This window comes from Hydra vulgaris, chromosome 01 (genome assembly GCF_038396675.1).
Source record: "Hydra vulgaris chromosome 01, alternate assembly HydraT2T_AEP".
NCBI classification, from domain to species: domain Eukaryota; kingdom Metazoa; phylum Cnidaria; class Hydrozoa; order Anthoathecata; family Hydridae; genus Hydra; species Hydra vulgaris.
Genome location: NC_088920.1, coordinates 15,529,176 through 15,543,602, shown reverse-complemented (window position 1 = coordinate 15,543,602; position 14,427 = coordinate 15,529,176). Strand labels below are relative to the sequence as shown.

General features: G+C 29.7%; 1 long non-coding RNA gene across 1 annotated transcript in view; it reads left to right on the top strand.

Annotated features, from left to right (window-relative positions):
* LOC136074796 (uncharacterized) overlaps positions 1-935 on the top strand; it is a 34,245-nt gene extending 33,310 nt beyond the window's left edge. The window contains exon 2 of the long non-coding RNA XR_010635445.1: positions 541-935. This is a non-coding gene — a long non-coding RNA (uncharacterized LOC136074796). The remainder of the gene's footprint in view (positions 1-540) is intronic.
* Positions 936-14,427: the final 13,492 nt, after the last annotated feature.

Below are 14,427 nucleotides of genomic sequence, written 5' to 3'. Positions count from 1 at the left end.
TGCTGTAAATATGGTAAAATGTTCATGCTCAAAATAAGCACTCTGGATCTAGTGAAGTTGTTTATTTTTGTAGTTCTTGGAAAAATTGACACGGATTATTACTTCATCTTCTTTGAGACTTGCTTTCAGCCATTTCAACTCTGAAAACTGAGTAGCTTTTTCTCGAACTTTGCAAACAACCTTTTTTGTCAATATCCAACGGTAATATGAAAAAACATCAATTTTTTTGTATTTTTTAGCGTGACAATGAATAAGATTTTAGGTTGACATTAAAGGGCTACTAACAGTCCTATAACTTTAAGGGTAAAATTGTAAATTTAACTACTATGGTAATGAAAAATGTTGAAATAGTTTGAATATTTTTTATATTTTCGTGTTTTATGTCACTACTTTTCAACCCTGCCCTATATGCATATATATGTGCATCACTAGCAATAAAATATTATCATTATTTGTGCCATGGCTATTTTTATTAATTTTATTATTATTTGCGTTATTGTTGTTAAAAAATGACAAGTGTTTATTTTGTTCATTCTACAGCTATATTAATTTGTTTGGATATTGACGACATATGTTCTGTTGTGGCAACTCTGACGTTTGATTCGTGCTCATTTATTGTGTTCAGGTGGTAAAACATTGTTTTTTTTACGGTGCATAATCATGCATTTCTTGACATAATGCTCCACCAACCAGGTTTAAGTCGATGCGACGATGCTATTCAAACTAGATTGCAGACGAAAAGGAATTTTAAAGATTCTTTTGCTAACGATGTACTCCGATAAGTCGTTGATGAAGATTGTAAACAGCGTATAATCTAACACCTAACCTTGAGGAACATTAATGGTAACTTGTTAGAAGTTGGATCACGTAGTACCATAAAGAACCTTATCTAATTGATTAAAAATCATTAATTTAGTTTAAAATGCTACCTCAAATTCCGAAGTTTTCCTTAATTCCCTTAAAATATAAATTGCTTTGCAAATAGTTTAGTATTCTCGCATGCCGGACGAGCCTAAGGGCAGGGGTGGTAAATCAAAACACAAAGCACTTGCCAAAATATCAACACAATATTTTATTATATACAATATCTAATATAAATAAACCTTTTAATTAACCCTACCGTTTTTAAAAAAATACACACAAAAATGCCACTTTGTCTACAACTTTTTTAAAGTTTATAACATTCTATTAGTCTACTCAATAAATCAATACAGTCTACTCAATAACTCAACTATTTCTTAGCTACTTCCTAGATGTCAATAGTAAATATTATCCTATGCTATTCTTAGCTTCACTTAGATGCTAGAGCAATTTCAAGCGTATTTGTCAAAATAGTTTATTCTACTGCAATTCCTTTTAACGAACTGTTTGGCAATTTCTTTAATGTTAATTTTGTTGATTTGTTTTTTGTGTATCTGAGTAAACACGATGTTGTTCAGGTAATTGTCTCCAGTTTGTTACCCATGTTTTTTACTCTTCTCATTACACTAAAGCTTCTTTCACATGATGATGTCGATGGAGGCACGGTGTAAAAAAGCTTCATTAATTTGTGTGTTTATTTATTGGCGACTTTTGCAGCTGGCATGCCATTAAAAATATCTGCAGTTGTTGCCACTCTGGAAACATTCTGTTTTTTTATTGATGTTATAGCATTGTTAATAGTTGTTAGTAGCCCCTTTAACTCAACGTTTAGTTCCAAGATGTCAACACCATAAAAAATTGCATTCCAAATGAAAACGGTGCAAAATCTTGTTTATTCACCGATGAAATTAAAACTACTAAATTTTTTACAGCTGTTTATCCTTTTCTGTTCAAATCTTTCACTGTTCTGAATAGCATCAACTGTCAAATTTTAGTTTTATTCAAATTAAATTGGTAAATATTGGATTCTTTATCATTCTCACCTCTTATAGTAGACCAAGCGAAGCAATATTCACAATGTTCCGAAAAGAACTGGCAAGCCTTTTCTTCGAACTGCTTATTTCTCCATGTACATTTTGTCAATTTGAGCATTTATGGTTGCAAATTTTATATTTTCTTTCTCAATCTTTAGAGCAATTGCAGCCTTATGATCTTTTAGTGCTACTGCAGATTTGCTCCATGTTCTAAATCTTTTTCCAACTCCATGCTTGAAAACTCCACCAGAACATGAATCATATTTCATAAAGGTTTCACAAAAGACTGCTTTCAGTGATTGATCATAAAATAACCAACGAAACTCATTAAACCAAGCCTTATTACAAGTTCTTCCAATTTTGTCCCTGTTTTTTTTATCAATTTCACTGAAATCCTCCGCTTTTCTAACAAGATTTTGCGTTAGAATTTCACCATCCTTTGCATTGGACTCTTATTTTTCTGCATTGTCTATTTTTTGACTGTCTATGTCAAATTTATCTTGATTCTGTATTTTACCGTGAGGGTTCTCTGGCTCCACCGGTTCAGTTGTTGTTTTTTTCAACAAAGTAGTAATTTTGATCTGATAAGCCTTATCAGATCATCATCAAAGACAGCAGCATCATCACTATTCAAAAGCAGCAGCATCATCACCTTTCAAAAGCAGCAGCATCATCACTATTCAAAAGCAGCAGCATCATCACCTTTCAAAAGCAGCAGCATCATCACTATTCAAAAGCAGCAGCATCATCACCTTTCAAAAGCAGCAGCATCATCACCTTTCAAAAGCAGCAGCATCACCTTATCATTTGTTATGATGAGGTGATGCTACTGCTTTTGAAAATTCCTAAGTTTTTTTCTTTTGAAGTCTTCCGGCCTTCGGCATAACTGTTCAGTGGTTAAAACAATTACATTTAAAATGAGAGTACGATTAATAATAATGTACTAAGATATATAAATTTGTAAGTAAATAATTGTCAAAAATAATCGCCACTTGTAAATAATCATCGAAAATAAAAATATTCACTGAGAACCCTATTGCTATATTGGTTTTTATACTGTCTTTACACTGTGTTTCCTTTTTTTTTTCGTTTCTTGAAAATAAAAATACAAACTCAAAAAGCTATCGCTTTTTTGAAACACAACAACAATAACAAGATATTTATTTTCCTTTTTAAGTCATACAATAATATTATAATAATAATAAATATGATAATAATAATAATAATAATAATGATTAAAAAAAAAATTCATAACTCTATTGATTGTAGTAAGTAAAAACAATTGATTAATATATATATATATATATATATATATATATATATATATATATATATATATATATATATATATATATATATATATATATATATATAATATAAAATAATATAACAATGAGTAAATTAATTATAAGTATTTAATAATAGTGACTAAATGATTGTCAAGGATGGTGTCACTCAAAGAGAATTCTGATCAAAGGAGTGACACCAGTTTTTAAATATAATATGATTAATAATAAGCATACAAACATAGAACATACTTTGATGATGATAACAAAATTTAAACAAACAAGAAGTTAATGAAAATAGTTGTAAAAATCATAATCAAAAAAATAAGAGTATATCTTAAATATTAAATCAAAATCATGTCAATAGGTTATAATAAGATTGTTCTCAGAATTTTTTAAAGTTGATTTTGTTTGAAATTAGGAAAAGACGATAAAGGTGTTTAAAGTTATAGTTTTTTGAACTCATTCACTACGCATACAAGACTCTTGTTCCATTCACAAATGCACTGATAGACAACAGAATGTTTACCGTACTTCTGAGTTTTAAATGATGGTACACTAAGTTTTCCATTATGTATTTTTCAAGTAGAGTATGTATGTATTATTCTACTTTCTGTAAAAAAAGTCTGTTAAAGAAGAGGGTAAATTTTAATTAAGAGAGTCAAGAACACAAAGAAGATTAGCAAGTTTTACAAGCGCTGGAAACGAAGTTGGAATTTTTAGTTTTTTGAAAGATTCTGATGTTTTTGACTTAAAAGGTTGGAATTTTATAGTTCTTATGGATTGACGTTGAGAGGACATCACTTTTTTGATGTGATAGTTGCCATTTTAACCCCAAATTTGACAACAGTAACTAAGATGCGATAAAAATAATGCACAGTAAATATTCTTTAGTGTGAATTTATCAACATAATGACGAATAATTAAAAGTGCGCCGTTGGCTCGATTTAGTTTCTTGAGTAGCTCATCAATATAAAAATTCCACGAGAGATTGCATTCAATCAAAACACCGAGATATTTAATAAATTTTGTAGGATATAACCGTTTATAAATAATTTTAATTTGAATTTTAGAATTGTTGTTTAGATTGTGTTTTTTTCTAGAAGATGAAAAAATGATTATTCCAGTTTTTTTTACGTTTAGACATATTAGGTTAGCATTTCACCAGTGAGTAATACCTTTTAGATCCGAATTTATGTTTTTACATTGAGAATTATACGATTTGTTGATATGCAATAGGTTTGTATCATTAGCAAAAAATGAATTGACGAGGGTCGAATAGAGTTGTTTATGTCATTAACATAAGTTAAGAACAAAAGCGGACCAAGAACAGAACCTTGAGGAACACGCACTCAACAGATTTATTAACAGAATTATTACGATTAATACTTAGAAACTGTTTCCGATCTGTAAAATAGGAGTGAAACCAGTTACTTACAACACCACGAATATCATAGTATTCTTATTTAGAAATCAAAATGTTATGACCAACAGTATCAAAAGCTTTTTGCAGATCTATAAAAGTACGACAAACATAATAATGATCAGTGTCGAGAGCTTTCCTGATTTTTTCAGTTTTACTTTTCAATGCATGTCAGGTAGAATGTTTTGAACGAAAACCAAATTGAAATTCATTAAACAGTTAAAAGAGTTAAGAAAAGAGTACACTTAAGAATACGTAAGTGCGCAAAAAATAAAAATCTACCAAAAACAATTGGAATATATATATCAAGAGTTAAAGCATAATAAGAGAAAGATGCAACGTATGTCGATAGCAAGAAGAATAAATTTAACATATTTTATTTAATGTCGAATTGATTTTTGGAAACTTGTTCGTTCTAAACGTGATTGCGATTTACAAAAAATTTTTAAAGTCGGTTTATTTACGAGTTATTTTTGAGTTGCGCCACTGCTGCTTATTGATTCTATTTTTTCTCTTCAGTAAAAAATTTTTTAAAGTTTCGTTTAAATCAATTTTATACTGTTTTTTCTTTAAAAAAATTGAAAAAAAATTAATCTATTACCACCTATCCCACCTAGTTACCAGTTTCAGTCGGTAGATATTGATAAAAAAATATTGATAATGAAATGTTGGATAAGAAATGCTTTTAAAGCACAAAAATTTACCATACCTATTTCTTAGAAAGGGCACATTCATGCCACCCTAGCCACCCCAGCCAAAAGGGCAGGAGTAGCAGTTGCTACACTAGGCTATTCCTTTCCAGCGTCTCTGTAAGTATTGCAAATATTGAATAGGCTATCAACAAAAGCAAACTTAGGCCTCTTCATTGTCATTAGAGGCATATGTAATGTGTGCACACGTGTAATAAATGTTTTTGAACGTTTTACCCATGCAAAGCCTAAACAACAAACATATATCAACTTAATGATTATAATGTTCTTTTTTTTAATTATTTATGTAAAATCAATTCTTACCAAACTTTTTTTTTTGTAATTTGTATTTGTCAAAAGAAAAAAAAAACACTCCGTAATCATAATTTTCTTAGGCAGCTGTATTTTTAAACAAATTATAGTAAATTTTGTATTGCTTTCCGCGCATTTTTTTATGAAACAAACAAGTTTTGAAAAGTTTTTCTCAAATTTTTAATTCTCATTTAAGCAAAAGCTTATTCTAATTCTCATTTAAGCAAATTCTCATTTAAGCAAAAGCTTAAAAAATCAATTTTTACAATTGATGATTTAGAAATATATTTTTTATAACTTTTTTGTAAATCTTATATTTACCTTTTATTATTGAAAGAGTTTTTAAAAGTTTGTAAATATATCAAGAGATATAGACAATTTATTTGGATATAAAATATATATAACAGATCTATGTATTTATGACAAACTCTACGGTAAAAAAAAATATTTGTAATTATTTTGTTAATCTTTAACCACAATTTACCACGAGAAATTATCACGTTTATTTTAGCGGTTCTCGGTTTTTTTATTTTTTATTAACATTCTTTTCTTGATATTTTATTATTATTTACTTTCTAAGTCTTATCTTGTAAGTTTTATATTTTATAACGAAATGTAATTTAAAATGTAATAAAAAACACACATACAAAAAAATCTAGTCTTTTACCATTATTTTCATGGAACAGAGGTATTGAAGATCAACCTGTAGTTTTCTTAGTTGAGCCCGGAGCCTTTTTAAAACGATAGGATTACGTTTTCCGAAAGCCACGTCTTTGATGATTGACAACTTGAGCCGACAATTTCTGAATAATAGAGGCAAGTAGAGAAAATTGCCATAGTGGTATATGCTTTAATCATTTTTGGGCTGACACGGTCACCTTAAGATAATTTGTTTGCGTTAAGAGCAGATAAATGTTTATAAAGCGGTTGAACGTTTGATGAAAGGTAATAGAAACTCATTTAATGGTTTGATTAATGACTGAAACTAATTGTTTGTTAATTAGTAATGAATGTTCGTTTGCTACTCAATTTTCTAAAGGGTAAGCACATAAAAGATATATGGTTGCTGAATATGCGTTTGTTGATAACATAGGCGTAGAGATGTTTAGGGTTCCGTTTGTCATAGGCTACTTTGTGCTTAAATGCTCTAGTTGCAATGCAAGAAGCTTTTTTAATAAAGTTTGAGTGTGATTAGACTCTTTGGCAAGTGGAACAATTTTCCATTTTGCTGTTTCGGTTAGTTTACCAAAGTTTTTCTCATCCTCGGTTAAAGAGAAAGTTTAACAACAAACTTCAAGCTGGTAAAATGGGGAGAGTTGTAAGCGTTTTTGGCAAACTGATGTTGTCATGTCAGAGTGAAGTGGCCTTGCGGAGCACCAAAAATAGGAACTTACGTTAGGTCGTATTGCTTATTATGAGATCTGGCGGGTTTTTGAATAGACCATTGGTTTGGATGAGGTTACTATTAATGAATTTGCGATTGATAACATTTTGGTGCAGAAGTAACCCAGTAAACAAACGACGTTTTAAAGACGTCTAAAAAACGTCTTTTAGACGTCTAGACGTCTAAAAGACGTTTTTTAGACGTCTTTTAGACGTCGTGTGTTTACAGGGAAGTTAAGAATGATTCAGTCAAAAGTAGTAAAATGTTTTAAAAGTTTTTGTCAAAACTAGTTAAATTAGTTTCAGCGTCGTCCGTATTGATCCAATCTTTATGTCGTTTGACGTCTTTATGCCGTTTGACGTGTTTATGCCATTTGACGTCTTTATGCCATTTGACATCGAGGGAAGTTGAAGTCACTAATGATTATCAGGTTGCAACTTGCAACTTGCAAGCCGTGTGCAACTTTTTGTTGCACACGGCTGTTTTAGCATAGCAAGTAGCTTACATTACTTTGTCGATTGACGGAGCGTTGTTGGGATGGATGAATAGATACAGTCAATTATGAGAAATTTTTGTGGGAGTTTAAGTTGGAGCCAGAGCTGTTCTGAGTATTTGCATTAAATCATTGTATAAATGAGAATCATAAACTTTGCTGGAGTAAATCCTGCTTTTAATCCCTGTTGTTAATCCTGCTTTTAATATGTAAGAATTTAAATTTTGTTAAAAAAAAAATTTTCAAGTTTTTTGACAGTTCTATTCCTTTTATTATTAGTGACGATTATATTGTATTATAAAACTGTAAGCATATTTATCTATGTTTAAGAAAAATAATAGAGATTTTAAGAAAAAAAATACGATGTTAATATCAAAAGACATTAATCAATTATCTCAATAACTATATGCTTTTTGTTTTATCTCCACCTTTTGAAAAATTCAGATACGAAAAAGTGAAGATTAGTGTTATCTACCTCAGAATAAAATTTTTTTACTATTTTGAAACCAAAGTTATAAGTAAAAAAGTTGAGGAGAAAACATAAGTTAAAAAATGTTTTTATATGTCTTCTACAAAAGTTTTTTTTTTTAATCATTTTATCTCGAAATCTTAACTCAAAAATACGGAGATAAAACAAGACAATTCTAACGTCGCGAAATGACAAATTTACTAAACAATTTTTATAAATGCGTCGCAAATTGACGCATTTATAAAAGAAGCAAATAATTCAAAAGAAAAGTGCGAATTGATAGAAATAAAAAAAACAAACAGAAAATTAAAATTCGAGTTTAAAATAATATGTGAACATATGAGAATTTTAGAAAATGTTAAAATAGTTATTGAAGAAAGTCTAACCATCACGCAAGATATAATAAAAAGTGAACTTGCAAAAAATTTAAATCCTAAAGCATTATTAGTAACGCAGAAAGTTTAAAGTTAAGGCAGCTGGAGGGCAGTCTTAAAAGAAACAATATATGGACCAATAAAATGATCAAAAATGAACTCAAAAATTGTGATGACACAGAGAGAAAAAAGTAATATAAATACAGAAAGAGCTCTTTTGACCAATCACAGATAAGAAAAAATAAAGGAAATTAGACAAGAACCATAGTTGCTAAATAACTTAATTATAAAGACAAAAAGAAGCCTTGCAGGCTACAAATAAACTTAAAGGATCTGAAATTTACATTAATAAAGATTGCTTGTTTAAATAAATAAAAAAGAAAAAAATTGCATGATAAAATATTATTATTCAGAAAAAGTAAGAGCGATTAAGAGAATAATACAAGTATGTATTCCACTATTATTTACGACAAACTTATTGTGAACGAATTTAGAAATAAGCAAATCAGGCTTAAAAATTATTTTAAATACATTTTTAAAATTACTGTTATTTAAAATGACCAAAAAATTTATTTAAAAAAATTTTGAATTCAATTCATTACTAACTAAAAAATCAATACCTTTAAAAAAACATTCTTATTCTTATATTAATTTGTATAACAATTATGACTAAATAAAAACTATTTAATTTTTTATATTATTCCCTTTTATATTTATTTGTTATGTTAATCCCTAAACCCTTAAATTATACCGTTAGTTCAAAAATATAATTGAAGTAATGAAGAACGACTCGTTCTCAATTTTTCATGTAACATTATAAGTCTTCATAATTACCTGATTCATTAAAACGATTATAATATAAAATAAATATTTATTTTCGGATTATTTGTCTCAGCGAGACATGGTGTGATAACAAAAATATCAATAACATTTACATTTTCCAAACTTTTAAGTAATTCATCAAATTAGAAAATCGGTTAAGGTAGGCAGAAGTTTATGTATTTTTATTAAAAAGACAAACTCAAGTTTATCCACTCACGATTATGAGTGTTTGTGGATCGAACTCGATAAAACCGCAAAAAGTATTATTGCTCATGCTTTATACAGACTACCTTCCGGATCAGTAATTGTGTTTAAAGACCACATTAAAAGTGTTATTTAAAATAACTCGATTATTAAAAAAAGCTATTTACATGGTTGGTGATTTGAACCTCAATATTTTGGATTATTACACAAATAAAATAACAAACAAATTTTTTATGTCATCTTTTGAAAATAATCGCATTTCTGTTACAATAAACCTACACGCATAACTGGAAAAAGTGCAACATCAATAAATCAAATTATCATCAATGACGTCATAAATACAAATGAAAAGCAGGAATATTTCTGATCATTTTGCCATATTTATTATCGTTTTAAAAATTTAATTTCCAAAAAAAAAGATTTTTTTTACAGAACAAAATCATTGTTAAAAAGAATTTTTCATACTTTCATAACCTTTTATTAAGTGTTAATTGAAATTGTCTGTTACTGAATTTAAATGCTGATTAAGCCTAAGTTGCATTCATATCAGAATATTGTAAATATTATAAAAAGGCATTTCCAAAATAACAAAATATAACAAAAAGATAATTTTAAGTTTTTAATTAAACCCCCAAAAGTATGAGTTGACGTGTAAGAATAAAGATTGAGTCAATATAAGTGGTAACGTTATTAATATTTCAATAAAACTTTTAATTCGCTTTTATTTATCTTTCATTTATCTTTAAAATTTCATTCTTTAAAATTTAACTTATCTTTAAATTCATTCAATCATTCTTTAAAAGAATAAATTTTTACGGAAAAATTAGAAATTGCAAAAGTAGTCCTAATTTTACAATCAGGTTATCTTTATGACGTCACTAATTTTTGGCCAATTTCAGTTCTTTGAAATTTCTCGAACGAATTATAAATATTATTATAGATTTTATTTTTTTCTAAAGAAAATAATAATTTGTACAATATCGGCGCAATACTGTTTAGGCAATTTTCATACTGAAACAATATTGCGTTAACATTGTTTGCTATTCGGTCGGTCATTCTACTAACTGCGCAATCTTACATATTGTTCGTGTATATATAAATTGTTTAGTAAATAAAATATGCCCATATGTTTTTATTTGTACAAACTCGAATTCTATGGCATCAAAAGTTCAAACTCGGTTTGCTTTCTTGTTAGTTTTTTAACAGGATTCAAAATATTTTAATCAATCTTTAAAGATATATACTGCTTATTTATACATTATTACCAAAACTGTGCAAATATTTCTTGGTGCAAATATTTCTTGGTTCAGCACTATATGAACAAAAATGAGCAACCTTCTCTGCAATTAACATGCTATTAGGATTACTGCAAACAGTGGCGTCGGTGGGGTTGGTGTCACCCATTGCGGTAAACCTTTGGTGTCACCCCTCTAGGCTTTCAATAATAGGGCTGACGACACAGGTTTTTAATTTCTGAAGAAAAAATAAATAAATAATAATAAATAAGAAAAGCAATGTCCTTTAGAAAAAAAGTTAAGGGCATACAAAATACAATCTTTTGATGTTAAACAAAAGACGAAAGTTGCTTAAAATGGAGAAATAGCAAAGTTATTAATAAAGAATATTGACAAATCAAAACCTAAATTATCACGAGCATGATCAGTCCTGTCATATTTACATATTTTTTCATCTAAAATAAATTTTTTTTTGATGAAACTTCCTAATCTTTTTATTGATAATAATACAATAAAAAGTTTTTGGATTAATCAAAAGATAATAGATTGCTATCACCAAAGATAATATGTTGTTGTTGCATAGCTTCATAAACGTAAATAAAAAAGTTATTTAGGACAATGTATTTTATTAAATGAAAAATCTCACAACTTTTAAAAAAATGCTTTTATGTGTTGATTACTAAACCAATACATTTTTGTACTGGTTTAGTAATGAAATTAATTAATTGATAAGAAATGAAAAAATAATGTTTAGTAGAATTATTATAGCATAATACAGTTTTTTTTAATGTATACTAGATTTATAGTAGAAAAGAAGATAAATTTTTAGGCTTTCGTTTCTGTGTTGCACTTTATTTTCCTTTTAAATTTAAACTTGCAACTAAATCACGTGAGACAATATTTTATAGAAGCACGTTAGTTTCAAAATGGAATTCCAGAAAACATTGAATAATATATATATATATATATATATATATATATATATATATATATATATATATATATATATATATATATATATATATATATATATATATATATATATATATATATATTATATGACAATAGTAATTATAGGGCGAATTTTGAAGCAAATCATATAATTTTTAGGGATTGCGATGTTTTGTAACATTTATAGGAAAAAGTAAAAAAAAATTGAATTGATTATTTAATACTAATTTTTTATCTAGTTAATGTGGACTGTCGATGTTTATTATTTAAAAACAACACTGCTAAATGAATATTTAGCACAGTATTTTTTGTGTACTACATACTAGGACAATGCACTAGGCAATCAAAAATCAATTATCTATCATCCACAGTCAACTTCATCAGGGCAAACTTTGATGCAAATTGAAATTCCTTCGGGTGAAGACCAACCAATCAACAATCGAAGAAGAAACTGCTTTTTATTCATTTTTTGTACTGCTTGAGTTGGCATCATTGAATCATGGTCGTTTAGCAAACGGAGCTTTATTTCAAAACTGTCCATATATAAATGCCGCAAAAAGACTTATGTCTGTTATTACTTTTTTTTCCCTTGCAGTAATAACAAATTGATCCCGAAACAAATATATTTACAGACAATATATAGCTTTGATCAGCCAATGTGCATTGTGTTGCACCTGGAAACCGAAACTTTTCATTAAACTCCAATGTTGTAATTGATCCTCTAAGGAAAATATGGCACAAATTCAAAAGTTCTTAGTAATCATCCCTACGGTATACTATATATATATATATATATATATATATATATATATATATATATATATATATATATATATATATATATATATATATATATATATATATATATATATATATATAGATTATTATTATTATTATTGTTATTATTATTATCATTATTATTATTGTTCAGTGATCAAATACAAATACAACAATCTATTTATAATTTGATGAAGAGGTGCTACACCAGGCCCCTCTATGCTGACGAACACGGAGATACTGACGCTACAGGCAAAGCAGCAATTGTATCTATAAAGTTACTTTCTTATGTTGTTTTTGAAAGCGTTGATGGATTGAGCGTTCACTGCTTCTTGCGAAAACGCATTCCATGGGGCGGCAATTCTATTTGAAAAAAAGTTATATCATTCCTCACAGTTTTTTACCATTTGACGTTCTAGTTTATGTTTATGGTCTCTTAGAATATACTTATGTTTAGTTTTTGAAAATTTTTGCGGTACGACAAAACTGACAAGCTCGAGTTTACGAGTGATTTTGAATTGCTCGATAAGATCTGCTTTTTTGCGGCGTTCTTCAAGAGTTGTTAAACCGAGCCGTTGGAGTCAATCTTCATAGGACAGGTGTTTAATAGTCGACTTTTAATAGTGTTTTTGTTGCTCGGTGTTGGACTTGCTTGAGAATGGGAAAGTCTGATTTTAAATGCGGTGACCAGGCTTATACAGCAAACTTATGATCGGGGTGAATGTAAGTGAGATACAGAGTGCGCCATAAATAAAAACTGTGACTGCGAAATGTTTTTTTGAGTCGCCCTAGCATTCTATTTGCCAATGATGCGGCTGACTCTATTTGCGGTCTGACGTTATGGTCATTCGAGACCATCACACCAAGGTCTCTTTCGACTGAGGTTTTTTCGAGAGGACGACGGGTGCTGTCGATGTTAGACATTGAGTATTTGTACGTTGACTTGTTACATCCGCACCCATATGCACGTAAGCGTTTAGGGTTGCTTTCGGATACCCTGACGAGTAGCTCTTCGTACTTTTGCCTACCAGTTTTGACCATTTTTTTAAACTTTTTTGCAGGCAGTGCGATGCAATATTTTGAGAAATTTGTGCGCATCTCGACGTGCATTAATGTACTTGGCCCAAGAGGTGAGTTTAGCTTTGACCGCCTCAATAAGTTCTGGTGTTACCCATTGCTCTTGTTTTTCTGTAAAGGGAGTGGTAGTTGACGGAATGCGTAGGTTAGTGGCTTTATTGTACACGTTTGCCAGAAGCTGGTAATCATTGTTTGTTTTTAGTCCAGTGAATACTGTTTCCCATTCAACAGCTGTAATATGTGCTGATATTACTGTGGGGTTTGCTCGACTCCAAATGAGTCGAGTTTTTAGCGGCAAAGTAAGCGAGTTGTTGAGGCATGCAACAGAAAATTGACTCCAATGGGATAAGCAGTGTGCTTAGCCCATTGGAGTGTCACCAAGAGAATCGCCTTTTTTAATGAAGATTACACGGTCTGGCTCATTTGTTATAATAAGATCGAGTGTGCTAGTAGGCTCGACGTGTCGACTACTACGGTAGGCTGGGAATGTGATAAGCTGTGTTAAGTGACATTCATCAAGGCACTTCTGGAACCTGATGTCGCCTTGACGCTCACCTCTAACGTGACCAACAGTTGCAATGCCGTCGTTAACTTCGATAGACTCAGTAGCATTGCAGAGCAGTTTATATATATTTTTTTTTTTTTTTCAATTTTTATTTTAGGTGCCCCAAGAAGTCCTAACGGTCTTGTCACAGAGCACCGCGGAAGTGCATTTAACCAGGAAGTTCACGCCTCCTTCCTTACCGTGACGCGAAAATATGTCCAGAGCTCGTTTCGAACCTGGATCTCCTGCTTATAAAGCAAGCGTTCTAACCACTGCGCCACGGCCGCACAAATTAGGCAATATTTGTTGAGCAATAGTGATCGATGTAATACACTGAGTAAAAACTTGATCATTTTCGTCGTGTGGACGATATAAGCAGCCGAAGGGAAATGATTCTTGACCAAATTTTATTTTTAGCCAGATTTGCTCAATTGATGTTGAGTTGAACTGAGTAGAACTAACTTCGCTGACTATGATATCGTCTCTTGTGTA